General features: G+C 33.8%; 1 non-coding gene across 1 annotated transcript; it reads right to left on the minus strand.

The window, feature by feature from the left end:
* Positions 1-15110: 15110 nt before the first annotated feature.
* On the minus strand, positions 15111-15214 carry LOC116155884 (U6 spliceosomal RNA). Its single transcript, XR_004139788.1, has one exon. It is a non-coding gene; the product is annotated as a U6 spliceosomal RNA (small nuclear RNA).
* Between the last annotated feature and the right edge of the window lie 2065 nt (positions 15215-17279).

Genomic DNA, 17279 nt, shown 5'->3' on the forward strand with positions numbered 1-17279 from the left:
TCAGCTTCAGTTGATTGAGGAGGAGAATGTTGTGACTGGTTTGATTTTCTATCCAGAGCACTAAAACTTTCTCACACCGGCAATGAGACTGTTTCTCTTTCTTATTATTTGTGTTCATTGGAGTAGCGCTTTTAATATCCTTCAAGAACTTTTCCCTTGCATTCACAACTTGGTTAACTGGTGCAAGAGGCCTAAATTTCAGTTTATCTCAGCTTTTGACATAACCTTTCTCGCCAACCTTAATTACTTCTAGCTTTTGATTTAAAGTCAAAGACATGTGACTGTTCCTTGCAGTTGAATACTTAAGGCTGTTGTAGGGTTATTAATTGGCCTAATTTCAGTATTGTTGTGTCTCAGGGAATAGGGAGGCCCAAAGAAAGGGAGAGAGATGGGGAATGGCCGGTTGGTAGAGCTGTCAGAATCCATACAACATTTATCAGTTATCGATTAAGTTTGCCATTTTATATGGTTGCAGTTTGTGGTGCCTGAAAACAACTCTAATAGTAATATCAAAGATTCCTGATCATGGATCACTACTATATCAAATATAATAATAATAATGAAAACGCTTGAAATATTGTGAGAGTTGCCAAAGTGATACAGAGACATGCAGTGAGCAAGTGCTGTTGGAAAAATGGCACCAAAAGACTAGCTAGACGAAGGGGTGCCACAAACCTTCAATTTGTAAAAAACACAGTATCTGTGATGTGCAATAAAATGAGGTATGCCTGTAATGTACAGCATGTGACTATAGTTAATAATACTGAATGTAGACTTGAAATTTGCTAAGATAATGCTCCCTAAGTGTTCTCATCCAAAATAAAAACAAACAAAAAAAGAAACGGTAACAATGAGAGGTGATGTATGTATTAACAGTGATTGTGGTAATCACTTCACAATGTATACATGTATCAAATCATTATGTTGTACATTTTAAATATATTACAATTTTATATGTCAATTATGCCTCAAGAAGGCTGGAAAAGTAAAATATAATGTATATAAAATGAAAAAGAAAAAAGAATATTTCTCTAAAGCCAAGAAAAGACAAAAAAGAAAAGATTAAAAAAAAACAACCCATCTTTCTCACAGCCCCAGGAAAGCACTAATCTACTCTTTATCTTTATGAATTTGCCTATTTGGAACATTTCATATAAATGGAATTATACGATATTTGTCCTTTTGTGTCTGGTTTCTGTCTCTTAGTATAATGTTTTCCATATTCATCTATGTTGTAGCATGTATCAATTTCATTCCTTTTTATTACTGAGTAATATTTTATTGTATGGACATACGGCCTTTGTTTATATATTCTTCCATTGATGGACATGAGGATTGTTTTCACTTTTTAGCTATTATGAATGATACTGCTATATACATTTGTGTGCAAGTTTTTGTATGGACTTAAGTTTCATTTCCCTTGGGCATATACCTGCGAGAATTGCTGATTCTTATGGTGACTCCATGTTTAACATTTTGTAGAATGACAATCTGTTTATCAACGTGGCTGTACCTTTTTATAATTCCGCTAGCAGTGTATGTCCAATTTTCCACATCTTTGTGAGCATTTGCCATCATCTTTGGTGGTGGTATCACTACCTAGATTCAAAAACGCTTGACATTTTGCCAAATGTTTTTCTTTTCTGTCCATTTGAAAGTAAGATATAAACATCATTGCACTTCGCTCTTGAAGAATTCAGCATGCCTCTCCTAAAAGTAAAGATGTTTTCTTACATTACTCCAATACAATGAATAAATCTAAAATATCTAAGTTCCAATGTAAATTTTGATCTATCTTCACATTGTCCAATTATTACCAAAGCGACTTTATTCTGAATTAGAACCGAATCAAGTTCTATGCATTATTTGTCTTTTATCCTTTTTAATCAGAGAATAGTCGTCTCCTTTTGTTTTTCTCTTTTGCATGACTTTTTTGAGGAAACTATAGCAGTTGTCTTGTAAAATGGCCTCATATCCTGTATTTAACTGACTGTTTACTTCCGGTGTCATTTATCAATGTGACCCTCTGTTTCATGAATTTACTATAAACTTGAAGTTAGTTCTAAAGGTGCCATTTGATTTTGGATAAATATTCTGGGCAAGAGTAGTTCATAGTTGATGCTGAGTACTCCGTATTTCAAATCCTTAGGTTGAGGAGGGGGAGGTTAGATAATACTAGGTTTCATCACTTGATTAGAATGGTGATGTTAAGATCTCTCCATTTATAAAGGTGAATTTTTTTTTAACTTGCAATGAGAAAATAATAAGCAAATAATCTGCAGAGTACTGTTAACCAAAATAATTTTACCTGAAGATTTTACCATCTGTTAATATTATTTTCTGCATCAATTATTTTATGGTATGTTACAGATGAAAGATTTTCTATTTTTATCATTTTTATATATTTATTAGCTGGCATTCTTCTGTAAGAAGACTTTTTCTTGCTTCTAAAATGTCAGGGCAGATATTTAAACTAATTTTCAGAATAAAGAGTTGGTTTAATAATCATCCCCAGTGTTGGTAAATTAGCTTTTCTCTCTTATCTCTCTCATTTTCTTTCTACAGTTAATTTCACCTATTATTTTTTACAATAATTATAGGTTCAAAATTTCCCAAATTTACTGTAAAAGCATTTCTCAAGCTATATACTTTTTTAAAATTTTACTTTCTTTTTTTTTTTTTTGAAGTATAGTCAGTTTACAATGTTTTGTCAGTTTCTGGTGTACAGCATAATACTTCAGTCATCCATGAATATGCATATATTTGTTGTCATATTCTTTTGCACCGTAAGCCAGCTATATACTTTTGATGTGACCCCACTGATATTTGAATCCTCCTTTACCTCTGGCGTAAGATATCCCAGATTGACTTTACATGCTTTCTGTTCCAGAATTGAAACCTGTCAATTTTCAAGGAGTCCAAGATTATGAGGAATGATTTATGGAAACTAATATTTGGACATTAGTTGTATTAGTTTTCCAAAGATATCATTGTTTCTTGGCTTTTTCATATGTGAATGAGTATGTGTGTGTACATATATTATATATGTAATATGTATTTAAATATATAATTTTTCATAGCCCAAGCTTCAGCCTTATTACTTAATACATGCTCAATCTTTGAAACACTAAAATTGATTTTTCCATATTTAATTAGAAGTACAGTTTAAAAATATTTAATGTCACCTATAGGTTTTTTTAAGATTGGAAAAAGTGTACAGTACATACAATAAAATCCAATTAGTTTTAAATATCATTATATCTCTAGTTGACAAAGTCAGTCTTTTTAGTTGCTTCAGAATCTTTTGTTAACTATTCATATTTTTGTCAATAATGGAAGAAGGAATAGAAATCTCCATTATCCTTTCAACACCATATATGCCACAGCATCCTCTGGAGTTGCTGTACTGTTCTTCAAGATTATTGGTCTCTTGTTCAGCAAGATGCATCTTTCTGTAGTAGGGGTCTAAGAGATAGATGACATTGAGAGGATGCCTAGTGCTCAGATGCTTTGGATTTACTGGAGCTCCCTAACCGATTAGTGGTTTTATCAAATTTCCTTTGGAACACAAGCATTTTCAGTCAAAACTTTCACCTGGAGTTCTATACCTCACTGCACAGGAGCCTGTTTTGATTACTTGAGTCAAAACAACCTAGATTCATTTCTATAAACTCCATGTCTTTTCCTATGTCAAATGTCTCATTCTGGCCTTCATCTTTAGGTGATGGTGTCTCCAATCCTTGGGAAGTACTAAACTGCCTCATGTTAGAACATCCACTATGTTATCTGTATAGCGTATGAGTAGTCTTGGCCACACGTCATGGATACTGAGATCACATGGAAGATGAGTCTCTTGCATAAATCAAATAGGTTCCATCAAAATAATTCCTGCCAATATTTGCAAATATTCTGTCATAGTGTGCTCCAAGAAATTGAATATATGATTAGAGTATCACTTTGTTCTTTTCATCTTCTTGAAAGATACTCACTCTAGACTGAAATCTTTCAGTTATCATTCCCAGTCTTAAGAGCAGGAGCTTGGTTCTCCTATTACAGGATTTGTAAAATGGAAAAATCCTGTTGTCTTTACCCTGCCTGGTTCTTTTTCTTCAAGCTCTGATTGTTAGAAAGTTTTCTGGGCAATTTTCCTTCAGATTCTTAACAGTATTCAATCTACTGCTATTCTCTAAATTATTGCTTATAAACTTACATTATAAATTTGTATGCTGTGTTATAAAGCATATCTTTGTCCCTTTTAACTTAATTTGATTTAACTTTGTTTTCCTTACTGCAACTTTTGAAAACTCTGGCATCAGTATCTTCATTATCTCTTGTCCTCCCTAGTCTGCTTGACCTTCCATTATGTATCTGCTTTTGAATTCTTTGCAAGTTTGCCATGCATCCATGGTCTGCTTCAGGTTCTATTTTCTTTGACTAAGAACTTTTATTTTCATCTGCAGTAGCATCTTGCAGCTTTATAGTAAATGGTCTCTGGTTTGTTGTGAGCCAAGCATAGGTACAACACTAATTTGAAAGCGTCTTTAAATTTGAAAAAAGAAGGTTCTTCTATGGTCATTGTTCTTGATCTTTTGTTATGTAATACTAAGATCCAGTGGGTATTAATGATCATAGAGTAATTGAGAGCAATAAAATCAGTCACAGGAAGTGAACAGAAAGTAGGGTCCCTAATTTTCACTGCACTCATCAGTTGATTCAAAGCTCCTAGAAGGGGTTGTGTTTTCACTGCCCTGCTAAGGTGCTTTCGAGAGGTTTCTCAGGAAAACATCTACTCTCATAGGAGCCTGACACAGAAGGTCTTTTTCTGCCTGTTTTTCTGCCTTTTTCTCCCTTCTTTTTGTGCTTCTGTGCTTTTCTCCACCCCATCTTCTACCATCTACCCTCCTCTTCCTGTGGAACCTCTTTTCTTTTTCTTTTCCCTTTATCTGTCCAAGTGTATGTCATGATTATATATATATATATATATTATATATATATATATATATATTATATATATATATATATATTTGTCCTCAAAGAGGCTTGAAGCATGTGCTGTGCTACCAAATGTCTTTTTCTCAATCTTTCAGAAACTCTCTCACCCTTATGATCCAAGACAGAGGGGCATATATTTTAGTCATGAACTAATGGTAATATTTCCTATTCAAATTTAATAATACATGCCTTTTCTTAATTCCTTTGATTTTATTGTTGTATCTCCTTTCTCTTATACTGTAAATCTTTCTAATTACATGAAATAAATTTTATCATTTGCTTTATCCTACAATATATATAAAATTGTTTCAAAATTGCAATACTAATATTCCTACTAATAAGCCTGCTGCATGAAGTATAAAGTTTATTTAGCTCTTTGTCTTTAGGCCATACCCCACTTGGAATGAAAAGACAGATTACTTTCTTTCCAAAATGACTTGAAATAATTATTTCTCTGCATGGTTATTTGACCAACTTAATATATAGTTAGGTTCATTCATTTTACTTTTGTGTGTGTGTGTGTGTGTGTGTGTTTTAACATTTTTTTATTGAGTAATAGTCATTTTACAATGTGTCAAATTCCAGTGTAGAGCACAATTTTTCAGTTATACATGAACATACTTATATTCATTGTCACATTTTTTTTTCACTGTGATTTTACTTTGTGTTTAATGTAGAGTTTGCTTTTTAACTGTAATTATTTGGGGAATATATAAAATCTTTACATAATTCAAAACTCAGAAATATATTAAAGGGTATCCTCAGTAAGGTCTTGCTTCCAGTCTTATCTCCAGTATGCTGTTTTGCCCATTCTTATGGGAAGAAAACAGTTAAAACTTTTGTTTATTTCTCTTGTATTTGTTCTCTTTCCAGTCAAAATTAGGCAAATCATATATATTCTTATTTCCTCACCTTTCTTACACCAAATATATGATACTATACACATTGATTTGCACTTTTAGCAAAAATTTGAAGCTTACTCTTTTTTTCTTGAATTTCATTTTGAAAAAATTTGATATTATGTAGAAGTAAAATTGTTTCATGATCTGAAATTTGCTTTTTTACTCAGCATCAACCATTATCAATCGTCAATCTTGTTTTCCCTGTCTCCTCATCCCACGTACTCTTTTGAAGCAAGCCCCATGTGTATGATTTCATTTATAAATATTTTAGCATACTTCTCTAAAAGTGAAGGCTTCCTTTTAAAAACATATAATCACAGTATCATTATTGTACCTAAAAATTAGTGATTTCTTAATATGATCAAATAGTCAGTCAGTATTTAAATTTCTAGTTATAGAGTGACTACTGTGAATACTTTGGAGTCCCCATCACGAGGGTTCTCTCACTTGTAGTCCTTGATATGGAAAAATGCATCTCCACTTCACTGGTGAATTAGCTCTTCCTCCAGCAACATGGAAGCTGGTAATGCCTCCTTCTCTTTGCTGAGGTTTGTTAGTTCCTCCAAAGACCCTCATAGACAGATTCTAAGTTCTTTCCCACTGGCTCTGTTGCACATGGCCTATGTCAGGTCTATTGGAAACACCCCTGGATGTTTTGCCCTGAAAATTCTGGGATTTTAGGCTATCCGATGACATATTCTCTCCTTAGGCTGTTCCACTAGCCTCTAGTCAGTGCCTCTCTCCTCACTTGGATTTTTCAGATGAGAGTCTGGCACTAGTTGGGTGCCCCAAACTACAGGGACAGATAATAGGCTCTCCAAGTAGCTCCTTGGAGCCCTCCCACCAGAGTAGCAGTGTTTACCTTTTATGTAAGTGAGAAGGTTTAGGAATATATACACAGATTTTATTCCAAATTCTAGAGGCTGGCTTGTTTCACAACTGTCTTTGTTATCTGATGTCTCCTGTCTTAAGTCTCAGCAGAAATTTTTATCTTAACATCCTCTTATATACTCAGCTACCCCATTGGGCAATTCAAAGCTTGAGTTAAATAAAATGATATTTTTACTTTTCACTTCTATACATTGAAGTAGCCAAATCTGAAAAAAAAAAAAGATACATTTTACATTCCCTTAAATTTTATTTTCTTCAATTTATGGTGTGTGAATTCTATGAATTTGCAAATAGAACACTCAGCATACATCAAAGCCCCTGTTAGGTAGTTTTACACTTGATTTTGCTGTTCACGCAGACTTCGCCTTCAGATGAGCTCAGAGCCTGGCTGCAGTTTGCTCAGACGCATGGGAACTTTAGTTGTCCAATCATTCCCCTTATTCTTACACATTGAATTTCTGATCTCAGTTTGATAAAGTATTCTGTTTGGGGAAGAGGGGACCTTCATATTATATTTTCTTTCAGCTAGAATTAAATATTTTATTTGTATAAGATTGTGATTACTTTGTATAGAAATCGCTCACAAAGGCATTGGTAACTGTGAGTTCTGGTTAATTGTGAGGCCTCCATATTGACTGGCTAACTCACTGGTTGTTTCAGTTTTACTTGCTTATGGCATAAAGTTTACAGTTTCCACAGTGTGTTATCACAAGTGCTTATTAGCAGTAATAGAAGCTTTCTTTTCCATTCATAGAAACACTCCAGTATTTGCATTTTCTGCCCTGAGAATTAGTGTTGCTTAGAAGAGGTTTTGCCTTTGAGCAAAAGCTTTTAACAGATTACCCATAGGCAAGAGATAACTGCATAGAAAAAGAACTAGACCAAGACTCCAGAGACCTGGATTAAAGTTCAAGAATGCTTGAAGGAAACTAGGAAACTATGTTATTATCCTAATTCTTAATGTTATTTTTAATTGTTTTAAAATTGTTTTTTCTGCATAAGTATATTCTCCTTCAGAGTACCTCAAAAGAACGTCTAATATTATTTGGCAATCATACAAATAGATAATCCCACAATTTATTAAGGCATTACAGTTTTCAAAGAATGTTCATAAATATAAAAACCTAGAAATGTCAATTTTTTGGATAGATACAGTGTTTACAAAGCACATCAACTTAGTTGAACACATTTTTATTTAGGAAAAAATCTAGCATGGCAAATATTAACATAAAAGATAGAAACTATCTGTAGCCATTATTTATAGTTTGGTGTGCATTTCCCTGATACTTATTTTTCTATTTCTTTTTTTTTTTTTTAACATTTTTTATTGATTTATAATCATTTTACAATGTGTCAAATTCCAGTGTTCAGCACAATTTTTCAGTCATTCATGGACATATACACACTCATTGTCACATTTTTTTCTCTGTGAGTTACCACAACATTTTGTGTATATTTCACTGTGCTATACAGTGTAATCTTGTTTATCTATTCTACAATTTTGAAATCCCAGGCTATCCCTTCCCACCCTCCACCCCCCGGTAACCATAAGTCTGTATTCTCTGTCTGTGAGTCTATTTCTGTCCTGTATTTACGCTTTGTTTTTGTTTTTGTTTTTTAGATTCCACATATGAGCGATCTCATACGGTATTTTTCTTTCTCTTTCTGGCTTACTTCACTTAGAATAACATTCTCCAGAAGCATCCATGTTGCTGCAAATGGCATTATGTTGTCGATTTTTATGGCTGAGTAGTATTCCATTGTATAAATATACCACTTCTTCTTTATCCAGTCACCTGTTGATGGACATTTAGGCTGTTTCCATGTTTTGGCTATTGTAAATAGTGCTGCTATGAACATTGGGGTGCAGGTGTCATCCTGAAGTAGATTTCCTTCTGGATACAAGCCCAGGAGTGGGATTCCTGGGTCATATGGTAAGTCTATTCCTAGTCTTTTGAGGAATCTCCACACTGTTTTCCATAGTGATACTTATTTTTCTAAACATTTACTTGTGCTGATTTTTTTTTCCTTCTTAAACAAAGAAAGAACTATATTATCCCTGCTGTTTTTTCGTATATCAATAGATCTTGAATAACCTCCTGTGTTTACATTATGTTGAATCTATTTCATCTTTTAAATTGCTGCACAGTATTCTTTATTCAATCACTTATTGATAGACATTTAGATTGTTCCCAGTGTTTCTCTACTACAGTCAAAATTGTATATTCTCAAACACATGTCTTTGAAACTTCTGCAAGTACATCTGAAGGATACATTTCTGTTTAGAATTGCTTTGTCAAAGAATAAGAACATTTGCAAATTTAAAAAGCATTCCCAAACTGTCTTCCCAAAAAAGGTACATCAATTTCCACTCCTATCAACAATGCATAATCAAAGTTTAACAAACTATTTTTTTTCCTCCTTTCCATATGTGTAAAATGAGTGGACTGGAGCATATACATTTATATTGTAATTGTCTCCCTCCATTGATGGCAAATTCCTAAGGCCAGGCAATATGACGTGTAAAACTTTAATTCCTTTAGTGGATAGCACGTTGCCTAGCACATAGGACATCATCAGTAAATATCTGTTAAATGAATGTATCTGTGGATTCCCCCCAGATCCCTTATGGCTTGATGGTGATGATTTTGATGACATATCTTAGTGTGCTTCCATGGATAGCTAAATTTGAAATACCATGAGCCGCTAGCACTAGGTGATTAGGATGTGTGAGGTAATAGAGTCTCTCTCTCTCTATATATATATATTTACCTGCCTTTTGTTCTGGTAAAGTAACTCTTGTGTGTTCCTGGATGGGGGCTGGTCACCATAAGATCAAGCCATGATTAGAAACTTGGAATTTTCTTTTCTTTCCTTCTTTCTTTCCTTCTTTCTTTCCTTCTTTCTTTCCTTCTTTCTTTTTAATGGAGGTACTGGGGATTGAACTCAGGACCTTGTGCATACTAAGCACATGCCCTACCACTGAGCTATATCTACCCCTGAAAAACCTGGGAATTTTCAACCCTACTCTCCATTCTCCAGAGGAGGGAGAGGAGCTGGAAATGGAGTTAATGATCCATCATGCCTATATAATGATGCTTACATAAAAATCCCTAAGTGTGAATTTGGAGAGCTTCTGGGTTGGCGAATACTTGGAGGTTCTGGTAGAGTGGTGGTCTGGGAGAGGGCATGGAAGCTCTGCCTGTGCTCCTTCCCACCTACCTTGGCCTACATATCTCTTTCATTTAAATGTTCATCTGTATCCTTTTTCGTATCCTTTTATAATAAACCGATAAACAGCAAGTACACTGTTTTCCTTAGTTCTGTGAGCCACTCTAGCAAATTAATTGAACCTGAGGTGAGGGTTTTGGGAACCTCTGATTTATAGCTGATAGGTCAGAAACCCAGTTGAGAACCTGGATTTGCTATTAGAATTGGGGCGGGGGAGGCAGTCTTGTGGGACTAAGCCCTCAAACTATGGATCTGCTAATATTTCTAGGTAGATAGTATCAGAATTGGGTTAAATTGTGGGACACCCAGTTGGTATCACACAATTGCTTATTGTGGGAAAAACCCCCACATGTTTGGTGACCATTAGCATCAGAAGTGAAGTATTCTGTGTGAGCAGTAAAGGGGAGACACATAAGAAAGTGATTTTTTCCTACTCAGTATGGCTGTTAAATTCCCACAGCTCTTACATAGTCTTTTTCAATTGGAGGCTATAGTAGGTTGAAAATAAAGCTGTCCCCTAATTCTTTTATAAAAGTAGGCAAAAGATCAAGAAAATCCTGTTGTATCACGTTGTGAGGAGAGGTAAGTAAGCTCCATATATTTAGACTGCTGCCTCCCCCTCTGATTACAGTTGAGATTATTTGGTCAATTAAAGGAAATGTTTCCAGACACTTATTACACTTATTATAAAGGTCTTAATAGAGTTTCCTTTCTTCTCAGTGACAGGTTTATATTTTCATATCTACTTTGCTCTGCAATAACTTTAGTATCTTGGGTTTTCATGAGAATTTCTAAGAGAGATACGAAATATAAGCCAGCAATTACTATATATTCTTTTAGCTGAGTATGGTGAGAATTGTAAGAAGGGGCTGGTGTGTTGGAATTGCTAAATGAGATAAATAATAGTGAAAATTTTGTGACATGGTGAGACATACAGAGTATTTTTCATGACTTTCAGAGGCAATACAAAATGTATGACACTAGAATCAGGTAGACTTGGCCCTGCCAGTTATTATCTCTGAGTCAGGGTACATCCATTTCCTCAGATATAAAATGAGAATAATTATGTTACCTACTTAGGACTATTATTACAGATTATTATGAAAATCAAGCATTATTCATTTCTGAGGTCTCAGTGTGGTTATCATCTCCTCTGAGAAGCTACTCTTCCACTAGATAAGGTAAAATTCCTTGTCTCTGGACACTTCCCCTCCTCTTTATTCCCACTATACACCAGGACCCTCTTCTATCACTTGCATTTCTTGTATCGCAGTTGCATCTGCGTATACCTGTCACTGCTACTAGACTGTGATATCTTTATAACTTTATGTCTTCAACACTTAGTAGAGTGCCTGCTTATCAAAGAGTATGAGCTCAGTAAATGTTGACTTGAGTTAATGACATACTTTGAGTGCTTGCCCAGTACTTAAAAACATTGGAGACATTCAGTAGTTTGTGACTTCTTTTGTAAATTTGTGCCTCCAAATTTTTATCAAGGAAAAGATTTATCTTTTGCTTATGATACTTTAAGTACTCAAATGCAGGATTAGGACTGTTTTTGGATCCATTCTAGGTAATTAGATACACTGTGAAAAGTATGGTTCGTAGAAAGATAAGATTATCAAACTAGATAGTTAACAGGATGAAAAGTGTTTGAGAGCTCTAGTCACAGTCTATGAACATACATCCAGGAAAAAATGAATTATTTGACCCTTCATTCATATTTTTTTGTGAATATATAACCTGGCAGTGTCAGTTTAGCTCATCAAAGCAACGTATTGGAGACCTTTCTGCATTTGCCTCAGCTGCCTTATTTCACTGCATTACAAATGATGTTAATTCTGTGCTCAACAATACTTAACATAATATATATGGAACCCAGTGTTTATCAGTTGGACATCATAAAAATGCTGTTATTTCTTTCCATCTTCCTTCTGCTTATCATTTGTTGATTTTTGAAAGCAGCTGGAGTTGTTTCATGTGAATGGAAACATTTACAAGGCTGTACAAAAATGTTTTCTCTCTAGAAACCATCTTATATCAACCGTGGTCTTTGCTTTTTAAAGATTTGGTGCATAAAGATATGCAAGCTTTTAACCTGATCTATGCTATCCTTTCAGATCAGAAGAAATTTCTTAGGTTAAGGAAAAGTTCACATTTGAATTTTCCAAAAACATGCGTATTTCATCCGTTGAAACAAGAACTTCCGTCCCTCAGAATTGACTACTATAGTCTGTTGGTATGTGCTGATTCATGTTTACATAAAAGACCATCTTAACATAATGACTAGGTATTTGTGGCTTAGGTTCTCATATTTTCAACAATTACATGTGACTTACGAGTTGGAAAATGAGTAGCTTTTGGAGAGTATTTATTTTAAAAGGATCCTTTCAGTTAGCATTTCCGTTGGGGATGACTTCATTTAAAAAATGGTCTTTTAAATTTTTTTCAGTGGAAGGTCAAATCTGCAATTAGAGCATAAATGTAGTTATTGAAAACCATTGTAGCTTATGTGATTTTCCCCCCAAATTCTAAGGTTAAATTTCATGAAAAATATTTTTGGTGGCTATCAATACTTATTAAAAATTAACATTGTTTCTGCGAATAGTTTTATACATAAAACTTAGGTTATTGTAAAACGTGAGTTATGCTTTAATAATATAGCCATGCTTATTAAGTAACTATTCTCTGTCAAGTGCTTCACATAAATTATCTGATTTATTTCTCAGAACAACTCCTTTCAAAGACGAAGACCAGAAAGTTAAGGATTTTGTTCATATTTAGTAAGTGGAAGGTACAGGATCAGAGGTTATGTTGGACTATGGTAAATCCTTGCTCTGTATCTGTTGATAGCGCTCAGCCATCCTGCCACCAGGGGACCCAGGCAGTAGAGCCAAATGAAAGCTCCAACTAAGGACCCACTCTATTCTGAACATTACTGACACCCTAAATCCTTGCTTCCTTTCCTTCTCAGTAAACTTAACACAACCAGGAAGGAATTTTTTTTGGCTTACTTTACTTCTTCCTTATAAGTCTCTCTTTTTGTTCTAGCAAAATCTACATGCTAGAGAGTTTCCTTCTTTAACGTAAATTGCTCAAGGTGGTAACAGCAATTAAGTGCCACAATTCCTTCCTTTTTCCTTCTCTCTTCCCTTTTGATCCTGTCTCTTTGCCAACACAGACTGCCTGGCATGTAGTAAGTGCTCAAGAAATGGCAGCTGTTATTACTTTCCAGGTTCTGGGGCTCCTCCCTGAAGTGTGCTAGCATTTATAGCACACTGTGTACCAGAATCTCTTTCAATCCCTTTAAATGCATGTGTTTTGTTATTATGCCTATCTATATAAAGCAAGGAAAAGGTGAGTCTCAGAGGGCACATTACCTGACTTAAGATAACACTGATAACTTGTTGGCTGTGATAGTTTTGGAGCTCAAGTTTTCTGACTTCTAGTCCTTTATTGACTTATGTGGTAGCTGTAGAAATGTGCTGCTCAAATCTTCTTTAAGAGATTCTGCTGTGAGGAGCACAGGTGATGCCAGACTCCAGCTGCCAACCCCTTTAAAGCCACCATGGTGTTAATACCAAAATCATACTTTCTTCCCCTGGGCTGCCCCCTAGACAGTGACTGAACATGGTGGGGATAATAGTACTGGCTTATTCCAGAAATGGAAAAATAATTCAACATCAGCAACTCTTTTAGCATAATTCACCTGGAGGAGGACGAATAAGAGAAATGATATAATCATACCAATCAAGTATTGTAAAAAACCTCAATAAACTAGGGACTGTATGGCCACATTTTAAACTAATAGTTACCATCTAAAAGCCAGCATCATGTTTAATGAAAACACAGTGAGAAAATCCCCATAATGTCAAGAACAAAGTCAGAGTGTGCACTGTTACTATTTTTTCTTTTTTTTTAAAATTGAAGTATAGTTGATACAGAGTAATATGGTAATTCCAGGTATACTACATAGTGATTTGACATTTGTGTACATTATGAAATGATCATCATGAGAAATCTAGTAACCATCTGTCCTCATACAAAGTTATTATGATATTATTGACCATATTCTTTATGTTGTATAGTACATCCTCCTGGCTTATTTTATAATCCCTTCACCTATTTTGCCTCCCACCTCCCAGTAACCACCAGTTTGTTCTCTGAGTCTTTTTTCATTTTGTTTTGTTTGTTTTGTTTTATAGACTCCACACACAAGTGAAATCATTCAGTGTTTGTCCTTCTCTGTCTTACTTATTTCACTTAGCATACTACTTTTTAGATCCATTATGTTGTCACAAATGACAAATTTCATTCTTTTTATGGCTGAGTAGTATTCCATTGTATATATGTAACAAATCTTTATCCATTAATCTATTGATGGCTTCTTCCATATCTTGGCAATTGTAAATAATGCTACGCTGAACACTAGGGTGCATATAGCTTTTCAAATTAGTATTTTTGGTTTCTTTGGATAAAGACCAAGAAGTGAAATTGCTGGATCATATGACAGTTCTATTTTTAATTTTTCGAGGAAACTTCATACTGTTTTCCGTAGTGACTGCCCCAATTTACAATCCCACAAACAAGGGTTCCTTTTCACCTCATCCATATCAACACCTGTTTCTTGTCTTTTTGATAATTGCCGTTCTGACAGGTGTGATGTGGTAGCTCACTATGGTTTTGATTTGCATTTCCCTGATGATTAGTGATATTGAGCATCTTTTCACATGTCTATTGGCCATCTGTAGAAAAATGTGTATTCAGACTTTTTTTTTTTTTTAAATGAAGGTACTCGGGGTTGAACCCGGGACCTCATGTGTGCTAAGCACACACTCTACCACTGAGCTATACCCACCTTCCAACTCAGACATTTTCTTAATCAGGTTGCTTGTTTTCTTGATATTAAGTTGTATGAATTCTTACTATAGTTTAGATATCAACCCTTTATTGGATATAGTTGATACTTAAATATCTTCTCTCATTCAGTAGGCTGCCCTTTCATTTTGTTGCTGGTTTCCTTTGCTGTGCAAAATCTTAGTTTGATGTAGTCCCTTTGTTTATTTTTATTTTTGTTTCCCATGCCTGAGGAGAAATCATATGGAATATATCACAAATTTCTGTGTCATCCTTGTTCAGGGGCCATGCTAACCTCTGTATCAATCAAATTTTAGTATTTGTGTTGCTCAAGTGAGCACTCGTTACTACTTTTTTAAAATACGGTTCGGAAGGTACTTGCCACTACAATTAAAGAGGAGAGAATGAGGCATATACATTTGAAAAGGGATGTAAAATTTTCGTTATTTATAAATTTTATACTTGTTTACATGAATATACAAAAAAATTAACTAAAAATTGTAACAATCAGTAAAGGAATTTATAAATGGTTGAGTACAATAATCAACAGCAAACAGCTTTCGTAAGTACAGACAATAACCAATAGGAAGATATAATGGAAGAAAAGATCACATTTACAATATCAAAAAATTTTTATAGAAATAAATTTAACAAGAAATATGCAAACTCTGTACAAACAAGGAAAAAATACATTTCCTTAAACAAAAAAATTCAATATTATAAAGATGTCACCTCTTACTAATGTAAGTAATAAACTTAATTCTATATAATAAATACATTAAGACTGTTATTTCCTTGTTCATTTGCATTTTGAACTGGAAAGATTGATATACATGGAAAATAGTAAAAAATACTCAAGAAAATTCTGAGCAAAGAAAAGTAACAATTTACAATCCCTTCCATATTTTAAAATATAGAATTATAGTAATTGCATTAATTAATAATAATGCATGAATAGACGTGCAGATAAATGGAATAGACAAGAAAGTCTGTAAGTAAACCCAAATACATTTTGGATATTAGTGTATGGCAAGAATGGCATAGCAAATCAGTGGGTAAGTGATTAATTATTTAATAAATGGTATTGGGACAACTGGATAGTAATCTGGAAAGTAAAATTATTTTTGAACTCTTACCTCATTTCTTACCCCCAAATTCCAAATGTTTCAAGTATTTAAATAGAAAAATAAAAATACAAGTATATTATATAAATATTATATATGTATACACACAGCTGTGTATGTGTATGTGTGTGTGTAAAATTTCAAGATTGGGAAGACATTTCTAGGGTTAATCCAAAACTCAGAAGTCTTTTTTTTTTTTTTTCCAAAACTCAGAAGTCTTAAATGAAAAGATAGACTAATTTGACCACGTAAAATTGAAATAAAATTATCTTGTCACTTAAATATTATAAACAAAGGAAAAAACACAAATGAAATGCCACGGAAAAATATTTTGTCTGCAACTCATGATATAGACCAAAGGATGTATTTCTCAGCATATATAAACAAATATGTGAGAAAAAGACCAATAATTGTACAAGAAATGGACAGAAGATAAAAAACAGTTGGTAACAAAGGAAATATAAATGGGTCTTAACATATGAAAAGGTATTCACTTAATACATAATAGGAAAAAATTAATCTTAAAATTAAAACTAAAGTGAAGTGCTATTTCCCCTTGTTAGTTTGGCAAAGATAAAAGAATTTTCACAGCAAACTGTGTAGAAAGGGGTGTGAGAAAGTAAGTATCCAATACACTGCTATTAGGTATATAATTTGGTGTAACTCTGTAAAGGCTAATTAGCAATATCTCATTATAATTACAAATGCACATATTCTTTGATCCTGCAATACTACTCTGGGAATTTATCCACAGATACACATTCCATGTCTTAAATGACCAACATACAAGGATATACGTCATAGCACTGTTTGAAATAGCAAAAAGATTGGAAGCAGCATAAATATCTATATTAGGACACTGGTTAAATAAATTATGTACAGGTATGACATGGGATTCTATGCAGCCTTTTAAAGAATGAATCTGTTCTATGTGTATTGATTTTGGACAATTTCCAATATATGATAAGTAAAATAACAAATATGGTGTACAGTACTTGTTTTTTTGTTGTTATTTGTTTTACACATGTATGCTTTTATATGCATTGAATACCTGTAAAATGATCAAGTTACCTCCAGGGAATGAAACTAGGAAACCAAAGGAAAGAAGAAATGAAATAGGCTAAATTTTTAGTATACAAATTTTCATTTGAATTTTTTACTGCATAAGGTATTACATGTATGTAATACTCAGTGACAACACTAAGCACACTATTCAATTCACTTGACCTTTTCTTGGTACCAAGACTTTCTAGATGGTGAATGGAATGTTTATTTAAATATG

Source organism: Camelus dromedarius, chromosome 2 (assembly GCF_036321535.1).
Source record: "Camelus dromedarius isolate mCamDro1 chromosome 2, mCamDro1.pat, whole genome shotgun sequence".
Lineage (NCBI taxonomy): Eukaryota > Metazoa > Chordata > Mammalia > Artiodactyla > Camelidae > Camelus > Camelus dromedarius.